General features: G+C 42.3%; 1 pseudogene; it reads right to left on the bottom strand.

Moving 5' to 3' along the window:
• Window positions 1–2,756: 2,756 nt before the first annotated feature.
• Window positions 2,757–18,302, bottom strand: LOC124013865 (annotated as a pseudogene).
• Window positions 18,303–18,546: the final 244 nt, after the last annotated feature.

Raw genomic sequence — 18,546 nt, forward strand, 5'->3', positions numbered from 1 at the left:
GTTTTGACTGGGCTGAGCGGGAGCTGTACTTCCTCAGTGGTAGGGAGGCGAGCAGGCCAGAGGTGGATGAACGCAGTGCCCTTGTTTACTATGCATACATGATGAACAGAGTAGCAGTAGCGTAAAAGAGGGGTTGGCGGGACACAATGCAGATAGCCCGGTTAGCCAATGTGTGGGAGCACTGGTTGGTCGGCCCAATTGAGGTAGTATTTACATGAATGTATAGTTCAAGTGACTATGCATATATGATAAACAGAGTAGCAGCAGCATAAAAGAGGGGTTGGGGGCACACGGGTAGCCATTTGATTACCTGTTCAGGAGTCTTATGGCTTGGGGGTAAAAACTATTGAGAAGCCTGTTTGTCCTAGACTTGGCACTCCGGTATCGCTTGCCATGCGGTAGTAGAGAGAACAGTCTATGACTGGGGTGGCTGGGGTCTTTGACAATTTTTAGGGCCTTCCTCTGACACCACCTGGTGTAGAGGTCCTGGATGTCCTGGATGGCAGTAGAGACACCTGAAACCCCACCTCTTTAAGGAATACCTAGGATAGGTAAACCCCACCCCCCTTAAAAGATTTAGATGCACTATTGTAAAGTGGCTGTTCCACTGGATGTCATAAGGTGAATGCACCAATTTGTAAGTCACTCTGGATAAGAGCGTCTGCTAAATTACTTAAATGTAAATGTAAAACATCTCCTGACCCCATGGTGGTCCCTGGGTCGGCCCTGTCATGACGTTGGCCTGGGGGGGTAGGTTTATGACAGTCATAAATACCTCTTCACCCCTTTTTCCTCTCTCTACCCTACTGATGTTACATTTTTGCAAAACCCTTGGTTAACATAGAGATTCTGGGAACATCAGAAGGTGGGGGGAAATTAACTATATTCTGGTAATCCGACCAATGGAACATATGCGGTGGTACTTAATGAATATGTCAGTTCGGTTGTCATCTGAGACATTGTCATCAATGATAAGATGACAAACTCTACAGTGGAAAGTCTACACATCAGAGTTATCGGATTCACATGGAATTGTTGTTCAATTTAAATGTTTGAATATGAAATTATTTGTGATGGGATGAAATGTGATTTTAGCTTCTAAAATGTGAGATTTGGGTTTTCATAAGATAGGGCTCTGCTCAATCAGTGGCCGGTCCTGTGAAGGGACATTTTCACTTTTTCATACCCTGATGAAGACAGCTTGGCTGTCGAAACGTTGGTAATTAAATGTTTGCATCTGAGCTCCTAGAGTGTGTGGCTCTCTTTTATTTTCACATTTTCTACTCCGCTAGCCAGCACCTCGTCTTAATAGGTGTGCGTTTCATTTTCTTCTATAAAACTTTTCAAACACGCCCTCCTCTCCCTTCCTATATAAGCCCTTGACGACAATATAACCTCCTGTTCCGAGGACGTGAGGAAGACGGTCCGATGTCAGAATGGTTCAGATAATAACTACAGAGAACGAAGCCAACATCAGCATGAGCTTTGGTTGCAAATGGTATGAACTTTGAACTCTTATTCACTACAGAAGTGATACCTCCTAGCCGTTGAGTTAGCAACAGCCGCTGCAAACGAGGGTTAGGAAGGAACAGACAGAGTATCCCGTCTACCACACAACGACGTTACAACGTATTCAATTTACCGGCAGAGACATTCTTCAAAAGAACAAAGGACCTGGTTGGGCAACACGGCATTCCATCGACCACCAACCTACCGAAGTGCAGCTCAGAGTAAATATTTATTGCATTTTCCTTTTCTAAATGGGCGGTAATTTAGAATGCATAAGATACTGTATTTACGATAGCACAGCCTCGCCCTTTGTTCCTCAGTCTTCCCGCTCTTTCACTCAAACCCAGCCCCTTTTCTTTTGTGTAACAAGCTGTCATATTTGTTCCGCTCGCTAGGGACGTTTTCCTTTATGATGTAATTTGTAATCAAGTTATGATTTAATTAGGTGTATGTGTGATTGGTTAGGTATTTAGTAAATAAATAATTAAACCCAATTTTGTATTGTTGGTTCAACTTGTTAGCCAGGGTTCGTGCAGGTAACCAAGAATTTACAACTTTCAGATGAGACTGAATTAAGATGACGATTAATAGTGACTGCTATTGATGTAAAATATTATTAGGTCTTTAAGAGTTTATTCGGAAGATAACAGCTCTATAAATATTATTTTGTGGTGCCCGACTCTCTAGTTATTCACATGATTAGCTCAATCATGTAATATTAATTACGGATCAATTATTTTATAGAATAGCATGTCATATGACTTAATCCGGCATAGCCAAAGACACGACAGCCCTCTACTGACTCCATATGACCTTTGAGCCACATGGTTACGAGCCCAGGGGTTAGAAGAACACAGGCGGGAACACAGAGAGCAGCACACAGGACACCCCCCCGAACACTACCCAATACATAATTAATGGCCCTGACATTTACAGTTTTAAGCCCATATGTCCTTCCTTCTGACCTGTTTTTGTGAGGTAATAAAGAGAATAGGATGTTTATATTTTAGATGTTATATTTGCGATGTGCAAAACAAATAGCAAAGCTTGCTCCCCGATCACAAACTCAAAAGTACCGTATCTAACCAGATTTAGGTCTGAAAAGTCCAATAAATTACAACCAAGTATGTACAAATTACTTTGTAGTCACAGGTGTTTGTGTACCATCGTTTCACGGCATAAATAAAAACAAGTCAAATAAAAATAAAGCAACGTTCTAAACTGAATCGAGCGTTTAATTTGAGTTCTTCATTTTCTTGAGTAGTCTGGTGGAAGGTCGTCGGCTCAACGGGCAAATTCACACTCCTCGGCCGGCAGGGGGAATCCGTGGGGGTGGTGGGCATGGAACCAACAAGCCCGGATCTTCAGGACACCAGAGAGCAGGGGCTTCAGCTTAAGCATCAGCCCTGGTACCTTGCAGCCTTCTGGGTCTGTACCCGCCAGTTCCGGATATGGAACATACCGCCTTTACTGGAAGAGAGAGAGGAGGTGGGTTTAATACAAACATTTTTATATTACTAATAGGTCTAGGCCAGTTTCAAGAGTTTACGCAAGCTTTGAGTGCAAGCTTTGAGAGACTGCCAAATGAAAAGTCCTTCAAGCTGAGAGTGGGGAAGATTCCATCTACTTTTTCAAGCATTCTTATCTGAATATGTGACATTCCAATAATCACTGAATTGCTTCAGTATGATTCATGCAGTTAGACCCAGTACCAGAACCATTGATATAGAGTGCAGCAAACAAAATAGTCATGTTCACACCAAACGTTCCAAGATAATGAACCTTCATGTGAGAATGCAAATAATAATGTTATTTTCACATGATGTTTGGTGCCAAAATGGGATACATACCAGATCACTACATTGAACTGGATCCATACAGTAGGGCAAAAAAGTATTTAATCAGCCACCAATTGTGCAAGATTTCCCACTTAAAAAGATGAGAGGCCTGTACTTTTCAATACTTATTTTCCACCATAATTTGCAAATAAATTCATTAAAAATCCTTACAATGTGATTTTCTGGATTTCTTTTCTCATTCTGTCTGTCATAGTTGAAGTGTACCTATGATTTAAAAAAATACAGGCCTCTCTCATCTTTCTAAGTGGGAGAACTTGCACAATTGGTGGCTGACTAAATACTTTTTTGCACAACTGTATACATCTCTGGTTACAGCTGGATCTCTATCATCTCTGGTTAGAGCTGGATCTGTATCATCTCTGCTTAAAGCTGGATCTATATCATCTCTGCTTAAAACTGGATCTATATCATCTCTGGTTAAAACTGGATCTATATCATCTCTGGTTAAAACTGGATCTATATAATCTCTGGTTAAAACTGGATCTATATCATCGCTGGTTATATCCAAATATGGAGCTCAGAGCTTTGTTGAGATAATGTCTGGATTAGGGTAAAAACATTCTAGTAACATTCCCAAAATTCTGGATTCTGGATTTCCTGCGTATTCCTACACGATTCCAGTCTTCCAACCGGGACTACTGAAAATCCTGGGAAAGTTGTCATCATTTTTCAACACTAGTCTGGATGCTGAGTTTGTATTGCACGTACCTCTGAAGACCTGGTGATTGTTGTTGAGCAGGTGTACAGACCTCCACACTCCTTTAAGACCTGTAGAGTCTCCTACTCCAACACCTCTCTCCCTGTCAGACTGCCTGAAGACGAGAGAGTGAGAGAGTGCATTTGGAATAAAAAAGGAGAAGGTGGTGGTTCAGGGTTCAAAAATGGAGTAGTAGGAGAAGGATGAAATGTAAGAGTGACTGGAGAGACTTTTGGGATGGCACAGCCTGCGTCCCAAATGGCACCCTATTTCCTACATAGTGCACTACTTTTGACCAAAGCCAAAAATGGGGCCCTGGTCAAAAGTAGTGCACTACAAAGGGAATACAGTGCCATTTGGGACACAGACTGAGAGATAAGGGAGTTGTGCTAAATTAGAGCCTCAAAAAAGAACTTGTTCTCTCAAAGTTCATCTCAGGTGTCAAGACAGTCAGAGCTGTGAAGTCAATTAAACTCAGTCCAACGTGCTGTCATAAAAGAACATTTCACCACCTAAGTTCCCCAGCATCATTTCAGATACCAACGAGTTAGGAGAGAGGGAGGTATTACAATTAACCCATTCCCCAGGCTGCCTTAGATAATGGGTATGCATGGCCAAAAACTATTTTTGTGTTTCCACAATATGTGTAAGCCAAGATATGAATTCCCAGTGGAGTTAGCAGCAGAGCAGCTAGCCAACCTTTAAGTTCCATTTCATGGAGATTAAGGTATTTCTGGCTTTACTTTCCCTTCTACATGAAGAATTCAATCTGTTTTGACCTTTGGTTCGTATAAATGACAATCTCATCTTCTCTCTTTGGCATACAGGAGTGCAGTTCACCTTAGGTTCCCCCGTGTTGTTGTTGTTTTTTACACCATTATAGTTATATAGACTACAGTCGCGAGGATAGCCCATGTGTTTATTATATCAGACCCAGAAGTCTGGACAGTGGGCACCCTATTGTGATTTCCCTGCTGTGGAACAGCCCTCTTACCAACGTGTTTTTATTTAACCAGTTAGGGAAGTTGAGAACAAGTTATCATTTACAATTATGACCTGGCCAAGATAAAGCAAAGCAGTTTGACACATACAACAACAGAGAGTTACACATGGAATAAAACAAACATACAGTAGAAAAATAAGTTTATATACGATGTGAGCAAATGGAGGTGAGATAAGGGAAGTAAAGGCAAAACAAGGCCATGGTGGCAAATATAGCAAGTACAATATAGCAAGTAAAACACTGGAATAGTAGATTTGCAGTGGAAGAATGTGTGAAGTAGAAATATAAATAATGGGGTGCAAAGGAGCAAAATAAATACAGTAGGGGAAGAGATAGTTGTTTGGGCTAAATTATAGATGTTTTATTTTTTATTTCACCTTTATTTAACCAGGTAGGCTAGTTGAGAACAAGTTCTCATTTGCAACTGCGACCTGGCCAAGATAAAGCATAGCAGTGTGAACAGACAACACAGAGTTACACATGGAGTAAACAATTAACAAGTCAATAACACAGTAGAAAAAAAGAGAGTCTATATACATTGTGTGCAAAAGGCATGAGGAGGTAGGCGAATAATTACAATTTTGCAGATTAACACTGGAGTGATAAATGATCAGATGGTCATGTACAGGTAGAGATATTGGTGTGCAAAAGAACAGAAAAGTAAATAAATAAAAACAGTATGGGGATGAGGTAGGTAAAAATGGGTGGGCTGTTTACCGATAGACTATGTACAGCTGCAGCGATCGGTTAGCTGCTCAGATAGCAGATGTTTGAAGTTGGTAAGGAAGATAAGTCTCCAACTTCAGCGATTTTTGCAATTCGTTCCAGTCACAGGCAGCAGAGACCTGGAACGAAAGGCGGCCAAATGAGGTGTTGGCTTTAGGGATGATCAGTGAGATACACCTGCTGGAGCGCGTGCTACGGATGGGTGTTGCCATCGTGATGGGCTATGTACAGGTGCAGTAATCTGTGAGCTGCTCTGACAGCCGGTGCTTAAAGCTAGTGAGGGAGATGTATTTCCAGTTTCAAAGATTTTTGTAGTTCGTTCCAGTCATTGGCAGCAGAGAACTGGAAGGAGAGGCGGCCAAAGGAAGAATTGGTTTTGGGGGTGACCATAGAGATATACCTGCTGGAGTGCATGCTACAGGTGGGTGCTGCTATGATGACCAGCGAGCTTAGATAAGGGGGGACTTTACCTAGTAGGGTCTTGTAGATGACCTGGAGCCAGTGGGTTTGGCGACAGGAATGAAGCGAGGGCCAGCCAACGAGAGCATACAGGTCGCAGTGGTGGGTAGCATATGGGGCTTTGGTGACAAAACAGATGGCATTGTGATAGACTGCATCCAATTTATTAAGTTGAGTATTGGAGGCTATTTTGTAAATGACATCGCCGAAGTCAAGGATCAGTAGGATGGTCAGTTTTAGGAGGGTGTTTGGCAGCATGAGTGAAGGATGCTTTGTTGCGAAATAGGAAGCCAATTCTAGATTAAACTTTGGATTGGAGATGTTTGATGTGAGTCTGGAAGGAGAGTTTACAGTCTAACCAGACACCTAGATATTTGTAGTTGTCCACATATCAGAACCGTCCAGAGTAGTGATGCTGGATGGGCGGGCAGGTGCAGGCAGTGATCTGTTGAAGAGCATGCATTTGGTTTTACTTGTATTTAAGAGCAGTTGGAAGCCACAGAAGGAGAGTTGTATGGCATTGAAGCTCGTCTGGAGGGTTGTTAACACAGTGTCCAAAGAAGGGCCAGAAGTATACAGAATGGTGTCATCTGTGTAGAGGTGAATCAGAGACTCACCAGCAGCAAGAGCGACATCATTGATGTATACAGAGAAGAGAGTCGGCCCAAGAATTAAACCCTGTGGCACTCCCATAGAGACTGCCAGAGGCCCGGACAACAGGCCCTCCAATTTGACACACTGAACTCTATCAGAGAAGTAGTTGGTGAACCAGGCGAGGCAATCATTTGAGAAACCAAGGCTGTCGAGTCTGCCGATGAGGATGTGGTGATTGACAGAGTCGAAAGCCTTGGCCAGGTCAATGAATACGGCTGCACAGTATTGTTTCTTATCGATGGTGGTTAAGATATCGTTTAGGACCTTGAGCGTGGCTGAGGTGCACCCATGACCAGCTCTGAAACCAGATTGCACAAGGGAGAAGGTGCTGTGGGATTCAAAATGGTCGGTGATCTGTTTGTTAACTTGGCTTTCGAAGACCGTAGAAAGGCAGGGTAGGATAGATATAGGTCTGAAGCAGTTTGGGTCAAAAGTTTCCCCCCCCTTTGAAGCGGGGGATGACCACAGCTGCTTTCCAATCTTTGGGAATCTCAGACGACACGAAAGAGAGGTTGAACAGGCTACTAGCGGGGTTGCAACAATTTCGGCAGATAATTTTAGAAAGAAAGGGTCCAGATTGTCTAGCCCAGCTGATTTGTAGGGGTCCAGATTTTGCAGCTCTTTCAGAACATCAGTGACATCAAATGACAGCACAATACCTGTCAATCAATCACCAAGGACCCTCCACTCTAGATTATCAACTTCAAAACTGTTCTGTTGATTTTGTATAAGTGTTTAACATGGCCTACTTAGCTTACATAGACATTATTGTTACAGTACCGCACCACATTATGCAACATATTCATGACACTCAACCTTTGTTTTGTTTGCAGCTAGTATGCCAAGGTACGTGTGAACAGTGGGCAGCTGGCAGCAGGTTGGCATTTATTGTCAGGAAGGAAGGAAGCTCTGCAAACTGGAGGAAGCTCTGCAAAGTGGTCACTAGCTGGCACAGGCACAAATTCATAAAATCGGATTTTAAACCTAACCTTAACCCTAACCACATTGCCAACCCTAACCTTTATGATATTGACAATTTTGACTTTGTAGCTGGCCCATCTAGTGGAAATGGCTCAGTTCTGCCTCCAGGGCAAGATTCAGGACAAACTTCAACCTGCGGGGGCCCAGGACCCTACTATAACATCATTACAACGTTTACAGTTGCCCTTTTGAGACCATAGCCTACACTGCTAATTGAGATGAATGGGATAACTGGGGCTATTGACAATGTGGAATTAGTCTGGACCTGGCCTGGCCTCCTAGACTGTTATTAATGGATTGTCCATAGATACTGTGTTTGTGCACTGCTGTGAGCACAAGGTTGATTGCACGTTAACATTTATTTAGTGACTAAGAGGAAACAGAGATACTGTATTTGTTTGTTTCTGTTTTAGCCCGTATACTAAAACAGTGAATACTAAGCATTACTGCCATCTAAAAATACAATACAAAAATATCACAATACCGGTAAAAATGTAGGCACAAAACCTTTCATCCGAACACACAGTGTTTGCACACAATTAGTATGCTAGTCGATTGGAAGAATGAATTACACAGTATGATTGTGGAAATTATTGCATCTTATGGTTCTTGTGTTTCTTTCAAACTTGCATGAGGCAATTGTTTAGCTTGTCCATTGATTGTCACATCTATTGAGAGAGAGACAGTGAAATTCGCAGGCTAGTTGCTGTCAGTGTCCCAGCCCCCCCCTCCACCACTTACCCTCCCTCTTTTCAGAGCAGCACCATAGGAGAACACAAATACAGAGTCATCCATAAAAGATGGATCAGAATGCATTATTCATCTCCATCCCGGGTTACAGGCGCTCTGTCTCTCCATCCTATTTTTCACCCCCTCCCTTTTCATTCCCTCCCGACTCTACCTTTCTGTCTGTCTCTCTAATTCCAGTCCTGATAGAGATTCTTCTGTTTTAATCAGAGTACACTTCATCTCCTTATCTCATCTGTCGTACCTCGGGTGAAGGTGTGTGTGTGTGTGTGTGTGTGTAGGATGAGGGGAGAATCTGGAGGGGTTGATAAAGGAGATATGGGGGCAGTGTGTGTCGTACACAGGATGTAGCTGGCAGAGGATGAAACACTTCCAGGGTTCAAAGCAGGGTCGCACTGCACCACCAGGGGCCTTGGTGGGGGGGCGAGAAGGACATAAGGGACCTATCATGACCTTAACATTCCTGAATTCCACCGAGTCAACTATACACCATGTAGTGTACATAAACCCAATATACTTCATTATAGTAATGATCCACAGAGCAGATATGTACTTTTTGTTATTTATTCCTAAACATAATATGACCTCAATGACAGCTCAATGTTTTGAAGGAGAGATTACCTTGTGATTTGATTGACAGTTTAGTTATTAAGTCCCATTCCCTTACCTCCAGTGCTCCAGGCATCAGGGACATCCCCGCCCTTGTCGGTCGACCAAGCAGAGTGTTGGCCACACGTAAGACTATACCATCTACAAAATCCCGGGGGAGGGCGGCGCAATTCCACACAGTCTCAATCCTCTCTCGGGGCTGGAACCCAGCTCCTCAGTTGTTCCCATGGGACCTGTGAGTCTCAGCTTCCCCCTCGACGTTTGACCCTTGTACTGTGACCCCGGACCAGGTCTGACGACCCTGTATATACTTGGCTCTCCACTCATCCGACAGCTGGTAGCTCCTTGACTTTCCTACCAGACACACCTGCAGAGTAAGGGGTTAGATTAAAACAATGTGACTGGCTTATGTTAGCATATTATGTGTTTTTTAATTTATTTGTATTTTTTATTATTATTTTTGTATTTTTAGTGTTTTAGGAGACGCTCTTATCCAGAGCGACTAACAGTAGTGAGTGCATACATTTGTGTACTTTTCCCAATGGGAATTGAACCCTGACGTTGTAAGCATCATGCTCTACCAACTGAGCCACACGGGACCATGTGTTCAAGTGTGGGTGTTATTTTTTTTAAATTGAACCTTTATTTAACTAGGCAAGTCAGTTAACAACACATTCTTATTCACAATGACAGCCTACCAGGGAACAGTGGGTTTACTGCCTTGTTCAGGGGCAGAACGACAGATTTTTATCTTATCATCTCTGGGATTCGATCCAGCAACCTTTCGTTTACTAGCCCAACGCTCTAACCACTAGGCTACCTGCCGCTCCATTAGCATATCCGCTTTATGGAGGGGATTCTCAGGCAGTCCTCCTCTGTGTTGAACCCACAGGCTGTGCTGATCTCAGAGATGAAGTCTATGTATTTCTTATACTGGGACTTCTGAAACTGTCACCGCTGGTACTTCCCATAGAAGTCAAAGAAAAGGCAGAACAGTGTACCGGCCGGAGAAGGATGACCTAGTGTGAGGAAAGTGACAGAAATGACACATCAAAACTATCCTTTATTTCCCTGGTTTAGTCTTAGAGAACCCTGGCCAAGCAGAGGTAGCAGACATCATAGAGGTGAGAACATACTGTAGGAACAACTGAATTAGGCACAACATACTCAAAGTTGCGTGTAAGAAAAATGAGAACAATTTAAAGCCTATGGAGCTGAGGCATTGTTAAGTACTGTTGGGAGCTTTCAAACCAGAGACTAACTTCAAGAGCCAAGCGCAACATCGCCATCAGATGGCCACCGCATCAAACAAGTCCCTTCACACATCAACACACCACCAATCCCCCTCTCCCCAAACCAACCCAACTCATGAAAGTAACATGATTTCAAATTCAATAGATCAGCTGCCACTTGAGGCGGCTAAGCCAAATTGTGTCTGCTGATGACTTGCCAGGCCCCTATAACGGGGGATCCACGGCGAGAGCTCCTCCGAGTGGTTTCCAATCAGCCAGTCTGTATCCAGGAATAAGAAGCCATCACTGGGAGTGATTGCCATTTCCTGGAATAGAACCCACACCCAAAAGCACAAGAGGCTTCTTTAGATCAGAGAGACGCACCGCCAACAACCGTAATTTGATTTTTCAATCATTCATTTTTTTAAATGACTTGTGACACACCCAGCCACTCTCTGTCGCTAAAGAACTCTGTTGCCAACTTTTAATATTGAAGGAGGATAACATCTTGATATTTTTATCCCAGCTCATTTAGTGTTAGGGTGGGTAAAAGGAAGGGTGATCTGAAATAATGAGTCAGATGAGGTTACAAATTCAATTTATTTGTATTTAATTTAAACCAACATTTTGTGCCTATTGCCATGTAGGGCCTAATTAAATAACTGGTCTTATACAACACAACAAAAGTAAACAAGTAAATAAATGATTTTAGCCTAAACCTGTGAACTAGAGAAACTAGATAAAATGACAACAAGGAAAGCCCTTTCAGGAGTTGGAGACCACTTCATGTTCTAGTATACACATCATATCCCATCACCATGTTCTAGTCTAGACACCATCCTATCCCATCACCATGTTCTAGTCTAGACACCATCCTATCCCATCACCATGTTCTAGTCTAGACACCATCCTATCCCATCACCATGTTCTAGTCTAGACACCATCATATCCCATCACCATGTTCTAGTCTAGACACCATCCTATCCCATCACCGTGTTCTAGTCTAGACACCATCATATCCCATCACCGTGTTCTAGTCTAGACACCATCATATCCCATCACCGTGTTCTAGTCTAGACACCATCATATCCCATCACCGTGTTCTAGTCTAGACACCATCATATCCCATCACCGTGTTCTAGTCTAGACACCATCATATCCCATCACCATGTTCTAGTCTAGACACCATCCTATCCCATCACCATGTTCTAGTCTAGACACCATCATATCCCATCACCATGTTCTAGTCTAGACACCATCCTATCCCATCACCGTGTTCTAGTCTAGACACCATCATATCCCATCACCATGTTCTAGTCTAGACACCATCCTATCCCATCACCGTGTTCTAGTCTAGACACCATCCTATCCCATCACCGTGTTCTAGTCTAGACACCATCCTATCCCATCACCATGTTCTAGTCTAGACACCATCATATCCCATCACCGTGTTCTAGTCTAGACACCATCATATCCCATCACCATGTTCTAGTCTAGACACCATCATATCCCATCACCGTGTTCTAGTCTAGACACCATCCTATCCCATCACCATGTTCTAGTCTAGACACCATCCTATCCCATCACCGTGTTCTAGTATACACATCATATCCCATCACCATGTTCTAGTCTAGACACCATCATATCCCATCACCATGTTCTAGTCTAGACACCATCATATCCCATCACCGTGTTCTAGTCTAGACACCATCCTATCCCATCACCGTGTTCTAGTATACACATCATATCCCATCACCATGTTCTAGTCTAGACACCATCATATCCCATCACCATGTTCTAGTCTAGACACCATCATATCCCATCACCGTGTTCTAGTCTAGACACCATCATATCCCATCACCATGTTCTAGTCTAGACACCATCATATCCCATCACCGTGTTCTAGTCTAGACACCATCCTATCCCATCACCATGTTCTAGTCTAGACACCATCCTATCCCATCACCGTGTTCTAGTCTAGACACCATCATATCCCATCACCATGTTCTAGTCTAGACACCATCATATCCCATCACCATGTTCTAGTCTAGACACCATCATATCCCATCACCGTGTTCTAGTCTAGACACCATCCTATCCCATCACCGTGTTCTAGTCTAGACACCATCCTATCCCATCACCGTGTTCTAGTATACACATCATATCCCATCACCATGTTCTAGTCTAGACACCATCCTATCCCATCACCATGTTCTAGTCTAGACACCATGCTATCCCATCACCGTGTTCTAGTCTAGACACATCCTATCCCATCACCATGTTCTAGTCTAGACACCATCCTATCCCATCACCGTGTTCTAGTCTAGACACCATCCTATCCCATCACCGTGTTCTAGTCTAGACACCATCCTATCCCATCACCATATTCAAGTCTAGACACCATCATATCCCATCACCATGTTCTAGTCTAGACACATCCTATCCCATCACCATGTTCTAGTCTAGACACCATCCTATCCCATCACCATGTTCTAGTCTAGACACATCCTATCCCATCACCATGTTCTAGTCTAGACACATCCTATCCCATCACCATGTTCTAGTCTAGACACCCATCATAATATATCACAGAGGATAAGAACACCAGAAAGGACAGGGAGCAGAACCTGACAGAACCCCAAGCCTTTAATGAAAGGTACAGCGAGTCCCTAGCTAAACAAGCTAAACAATTGCCTCATGTAAGTTTGAAAGGAACACAAGAACCATAAGATGCAATAATTAACACAATCTCATTCCGTGTAATTCGTTCTTCTAGTCAACTAGCCTACTAATTGTGTGCAAACACTGTATGGTCGGATGAAAGGTTTTGTGCCTACATTTTTACCGGTATTGTGACATTTTAGCATTGTATTTTTAGATTTCAGCTCTGCTTAGGATTCACTATTTTAGTATATTGGCTAAAACAGAGGCAACAACTAAAAAATACAGTATCTCCGTTTCCTCTTAGTCACTAAATAAATGTTAATGTGCAATCAACCTTGTGCTCACATCAGTACACAAACACAGAGTCTATGGACAATCCATTAATAACAGTCTAGGAGGCCAGTCCAGTCCAGGTTTGCCACAAGCCACCTGGGAGACACACCAAACATGTGGAAGAAGGTGCTCTGGTCAGATGAAACCAAAATTGAACTTTTTGGCAACAATCCAAAATGTTATGTTTGGCGTAAAAGCAACACAGCGCATCACCCTGAACACACCATCCCCACTGTCAAACATGGTGGTGGCAACATTATGGTTTGGGCCTGCTTTTCTTCAGCAGGGACAGGGAAGATGGTTAAAATTGATGGGAAGATGGATGGAGCCAAATACAGGACCATTCTGGAAGAAAACCTGATGGAGTCTGCAAAAGACCTGAGACTGGGACGGAGATTTGTCTTCCAACAAGACAATGATCCAAAACATAAAGCAAAATCTACAATGGAATGGTTCAAAAATAAACATATCCAGGTGTTAGAATGGCCAAGTCAAAGTCCAGACCTAAATCCAATCGAGAATCTGTGGAAATAACTGAAAACTGCTGTTCACAAATGCTCTCCATCCAACCTCACTGAGCTCGAGCTGTTTTGCAAGGAGGAGCTGTTTTGCAAGGTCTCTCTATGTGCAAAACTGATAGTGACATACCCCAAGCGACTTACAGCTGTAATCGCAGCAAAAGGTGGAGCTAAAAAGTATTAACTTAAGGGGGCTGAATAATTTTGCACGCCAAATTTTTCAGTTTTTGATTTGTTAAAAAAGTTTGAAATATCCAATAAATGTTGTTCCACTACATGATTGTGTCCCACTTGTTGTTGATTCTTCACAAAAAAAATACAGTTTTATATCTTTATGTTTGAAGCCTGAAATGTGGCAAAAGGTCGCAAAGTTCAAGGGGGCCGAATACTTTCGCAAGGCACTGTATTTACATTGACCCCCCTATTTACATTTCCCTGTAAGGTCTACCTGTTCTTTTCGGCGCATGTGACAAATAAAATGTGATTTGATATTAAGGCCCTGGGACCCTGCAGGATGACGTTTGTCCTGAATCTTGCCCTGGAGGCAGAACTGAGCCATTTCTGCTAGATGGGTCAGCTGCAAAGTCAAAATTGTCTATATCATAAAGGTTAGGGTTGGCAATGTGGTTAAGGTTAGGTTAAAAATCAGATTTTATGAATTTGTGCCTGTGCCAGCTAGTGACCACTTTGCAGAGCTTCCCCCAGGGCAAGATTCCTGACAATAAATGCCAACCTGCTGCCAGCTGCCCACTGTTCACACGTAACTTGGCATACTATCCCTAGCTGCAAACAAAACTAAGGTTGAGTGTCTTGAATATGTTGCATAATGTGGTGCGGTACTGTAACAATAATCTCTATGTAAGCTAAGTAGGCCATGTTAAACACTTATACAAAATCAACAGAACAGTTTTGAAGTTGATAATCTAGAGTGGAGAGCCCTTGGTGATCGATTGACTGGTATTGTGCTGTCATTTGTTGGTAAGAGGGTAATAGCTTTTCCACAGCAGGGAAACCACAATGGTGTGCCCACTGTCTAGACTTCTGGGTCTGATATAATAAACACATGGGCTATCCTCGCGACTGTAGTCTATATAACTATAGTGGTGTAAAAAACAACAACAACACGGGGGAACTTAAGGTGAACTGCACTCCTGTATGCCAAAGAGAGAAGATGAGATTGTCATTTATACGACGCTGGGGAACTGAGGTGGCAAAATTCTCTCATGACAGCATGTTGGACTGAATTAAATTGACTTCACAGCTCTGACTGTCTGACACCTGAGATGAAATGTCCGAGAGAACAAGTTCTTTTTTGAGGCCCTAATTTAGCACAACTCCCTTTTCTCTCAGGTTATGTCCCAAATGGCCCGGTATTCCCTTTGTAGTGCACTACTTTTGCCCAGGGCCCCATAGGGGTCTGATCAAAAGTAGTGCACTATGTAGAAAATAGGGTGCTATAATCGATTTTATATTAATGCCCTGGGCCCTAATTGAAATCAAGGCTGGTCCAGACCGGACCAAAAATTTGGATCTGTAGATGTTGAAATCAAGGCTAGGGCTGACTGACTAAATTTCAACTACTTTTCAACGTCCGGTGACGGTTGTAGTTCAGTGGGTGAGGATGTTGGTTACAGTAAAGGGAAAGAGAACAGCATGTCTTCAGATGAAACATTGTAGGGGTGCAGGAGGGGGAAAGTAAAGCACAGCAGAGCACTGGTTCCCTGCAACCCCACGTGCAAGTCCATGTGTGTCTATGGGGGTTTAGACTTAGGCTACATGTGACTTCATTTGAAAAGGTGAACGAAATAGTTCATATATTACCGCTATAATACATACTGTACACATCATCTGAATTAATTTGGTATTCACAAATATTTCAAATAGTGCAATAGTTTTGGTTTCTTAGAAGAAAACATGGGAATTCCAAATTTCCACAAAGCCCTCAAAATGAAGTTGATCTTGGGGTCTATTAAAGGGTATTATGAGGCTCATGCAGGATATACACCCTCTAAAGTAACAAGCGCCAACTGATCAAAGCTGAATAAAACAGTGTTTCATTTAGCCCTTCCTCACCTCTAGATAGGTTTATGGGCCGTACATATTCCTTCTGTTTCCTTCTGTTTCACATCGATGCCCTTTCCAGGGTGCTGAAACACAAGCAGGTATGACGGTCAGTCAGTCCCTAATCACTTCATCAGCGGGCAGAACTGAACGTTGGGTACACAAAGACACTATTCACCTACCCCCAGTGTGTCATTTCAATCACGGCTATCCAGCGTTTTGATTAGACGTTAAATCACATCACTGATTGAATTGAACACTGGCATGAAATTGGCGTGGATTAAGCCCGCATCCCAAATGGCACCCTATTCCGTATATAGTGCACTATGGTCAATTCCAAGCCATGAGCACCAACATGTGAAGTTCATAGGAGCATGTCAAATGAAAGCTAAGAGTAAAACATTTGATTTATTAAGGTATATATATACATTTTTCAACAACAAATTCTGAATAAGCTAAGACTGATTTCTTGTCAAACAGATGGAAAAGGGGTCTTTCACAACATCTACCAGAAAGTCTTAAAAGGTATTAAAAATACAGCAAACCATAATGAAGTAAAGACCCCTGCCAACTAATAAACACATTTAGTTTAGCAGAATTTTTTGGCCTTTATGAAACATTGCCTTGTGCTTTGAAATTCCATCATCAAAAATCCACTTATCTTTAAGATATTGTCATTTCTCTCCTTCTTGAGGAAGGATAATGAAAGTTCACAGAAGTAACAAGGTAGATCTATCAATTAGTTAGTGTTTTTACTGATATCAATTTTGTTTATGAATTATTAAAATGAATGTAGACGCAGGGAGTCAGGAAACAAGTGCAGTGAGCTTAATAATAACAAACATTATAAAACAAGAGACAACTAAAACAAGGAAATATAAACAATACTACCTGACGACTGACAGAACAGAGTGCTGGATAAATGATAAGTAATCAAGGTGGTAATGAATTCCAGGTGTGACTGATGTGGTGCAGGTCTGCGTAATAATTGTTGCCAGGTGTGCGTAATGGTCGCAAGGCCCGTAAGTAAGTAAATCGGCGACGTCGAGCGTGAGCGAGAATGGACATGACAAATTTGAAATCCTGTTACCAAATCGTCAACAGAATTTCAGAAGAATCGGTAACAGAATTTCTGAAACTGAATTGGTTGCAATGGGAAATCATAGTAGTTACAAATCACAGTTGGGTCTTCCTCTTTGTAGTGGTAAAAGCAAGAGTGCGAAAGGTCTGGTCTACACATCCCTCTCACTCTTCTCTCCAATTAATATCACATATCTCAGTTCTTACATGTCACCTACCCAATAGCCCCCTCTCTTTCCATTTACTGTAACCAACATCCACACAAACTGAGCACCAATCGACAACTGACATCCCAGGATGTTAAAAAGTAGTTGAAATTTGATCAGTCCGAACTGGCCTTGATTTCAACGTCCATAGACATAATTATTTTGTCTGGTCTGGACCAGCCCTGATTTCAACATGCACAGACGTCTGGACCGGTCTTCATTTGGCCCAAATATAGACTTACATGATTGGTTCAGATTTGGTCTGAACCAATCATAGACATCTGTTCCACAAGTTTGGACAGCACAGTACCGTAAAGAAAAGTATAGTACAGTATAGAGCTGGGTGATATGGACAAAAATCAATTTCGGGAAAAATTGCCCTTTTTTTATTATCCTTTAAAGTACTACTACTGGTTTGATGGTTGTAGCCATCAATTGTCAATTGTATTTCATTTCAAACTTCACATTTCTTTAGTATAGGCTACTTATCGTAATGAACGGTATCAGCAAATGGTTGCAATAAGTGATTGGTTGGTGTCGATCATTTTCGGTTTATGGTCCCAGCTCTAGTACAGTACAGCACAGTAAAGAAAATTAGAGTATAGTTCAGTAAAAGTAGAATATAATTTAGTACAATACAGTCCTGTACTGTAAAGTAGAGTAGTGTACAGTACACACTAGAGTACACTAGAGTTGAGTACACTAATGTACTGTACTCTACTTGAATATACTTTACTCTACTGTGCTGTACCTTGATGTCAGAACTTGTGAAACATAGGCGTTTATTAATGGTTAAGATTGAGTCCGGTGCAGACCAACCAAATGTGGTCTTGTTTGGTAGGGGAGCTCGTTAAAATAGTGTGTAGAATAATACGCAATTATGCAAAGGAAAATATTGCATATTTCTACCTTTGTGTACCTATTGAGGATACAGCACCATGAAGATAATGACACTCACATCCATAATTATCCATTTCTGTGTATTAAAGATCAGGGACCCATGATGAAATTCCGTTACCAGGTGTAAATCCACTTCACTTACAGTTCAATAACCAAAATAGATTTTTTCAATGTGAATGTACACCACCCGATGTCACAGGAAGGCCAAAAAGATCATCAAGGAAAGCAACCACCCGAGCCACTGCCTGTTCACCCCGCTTCTCAGGCAGAAGGTGTATCTGATAGATGTTCTTCCTTCGAAACGCAGT

This window comes from Oncorhynchus gorbuscha, linkage group LG25 (assembly GCF_021184085.1).
Source record: "Oncorhynchus gorbuscha isolate QuinsamMale2020 ecotype Even-year linkage group LG25, OgorEven_v1.0, whole genome shotgun sequence".
In the NCBI taxonomy this organism is placed as follows: Eukaryota; Metazoa; Chordata; class Actinopteri; order Salmoniformes; family Salmonidae; genus Oncorhynchus; species Oncorhynchus gorbuscha.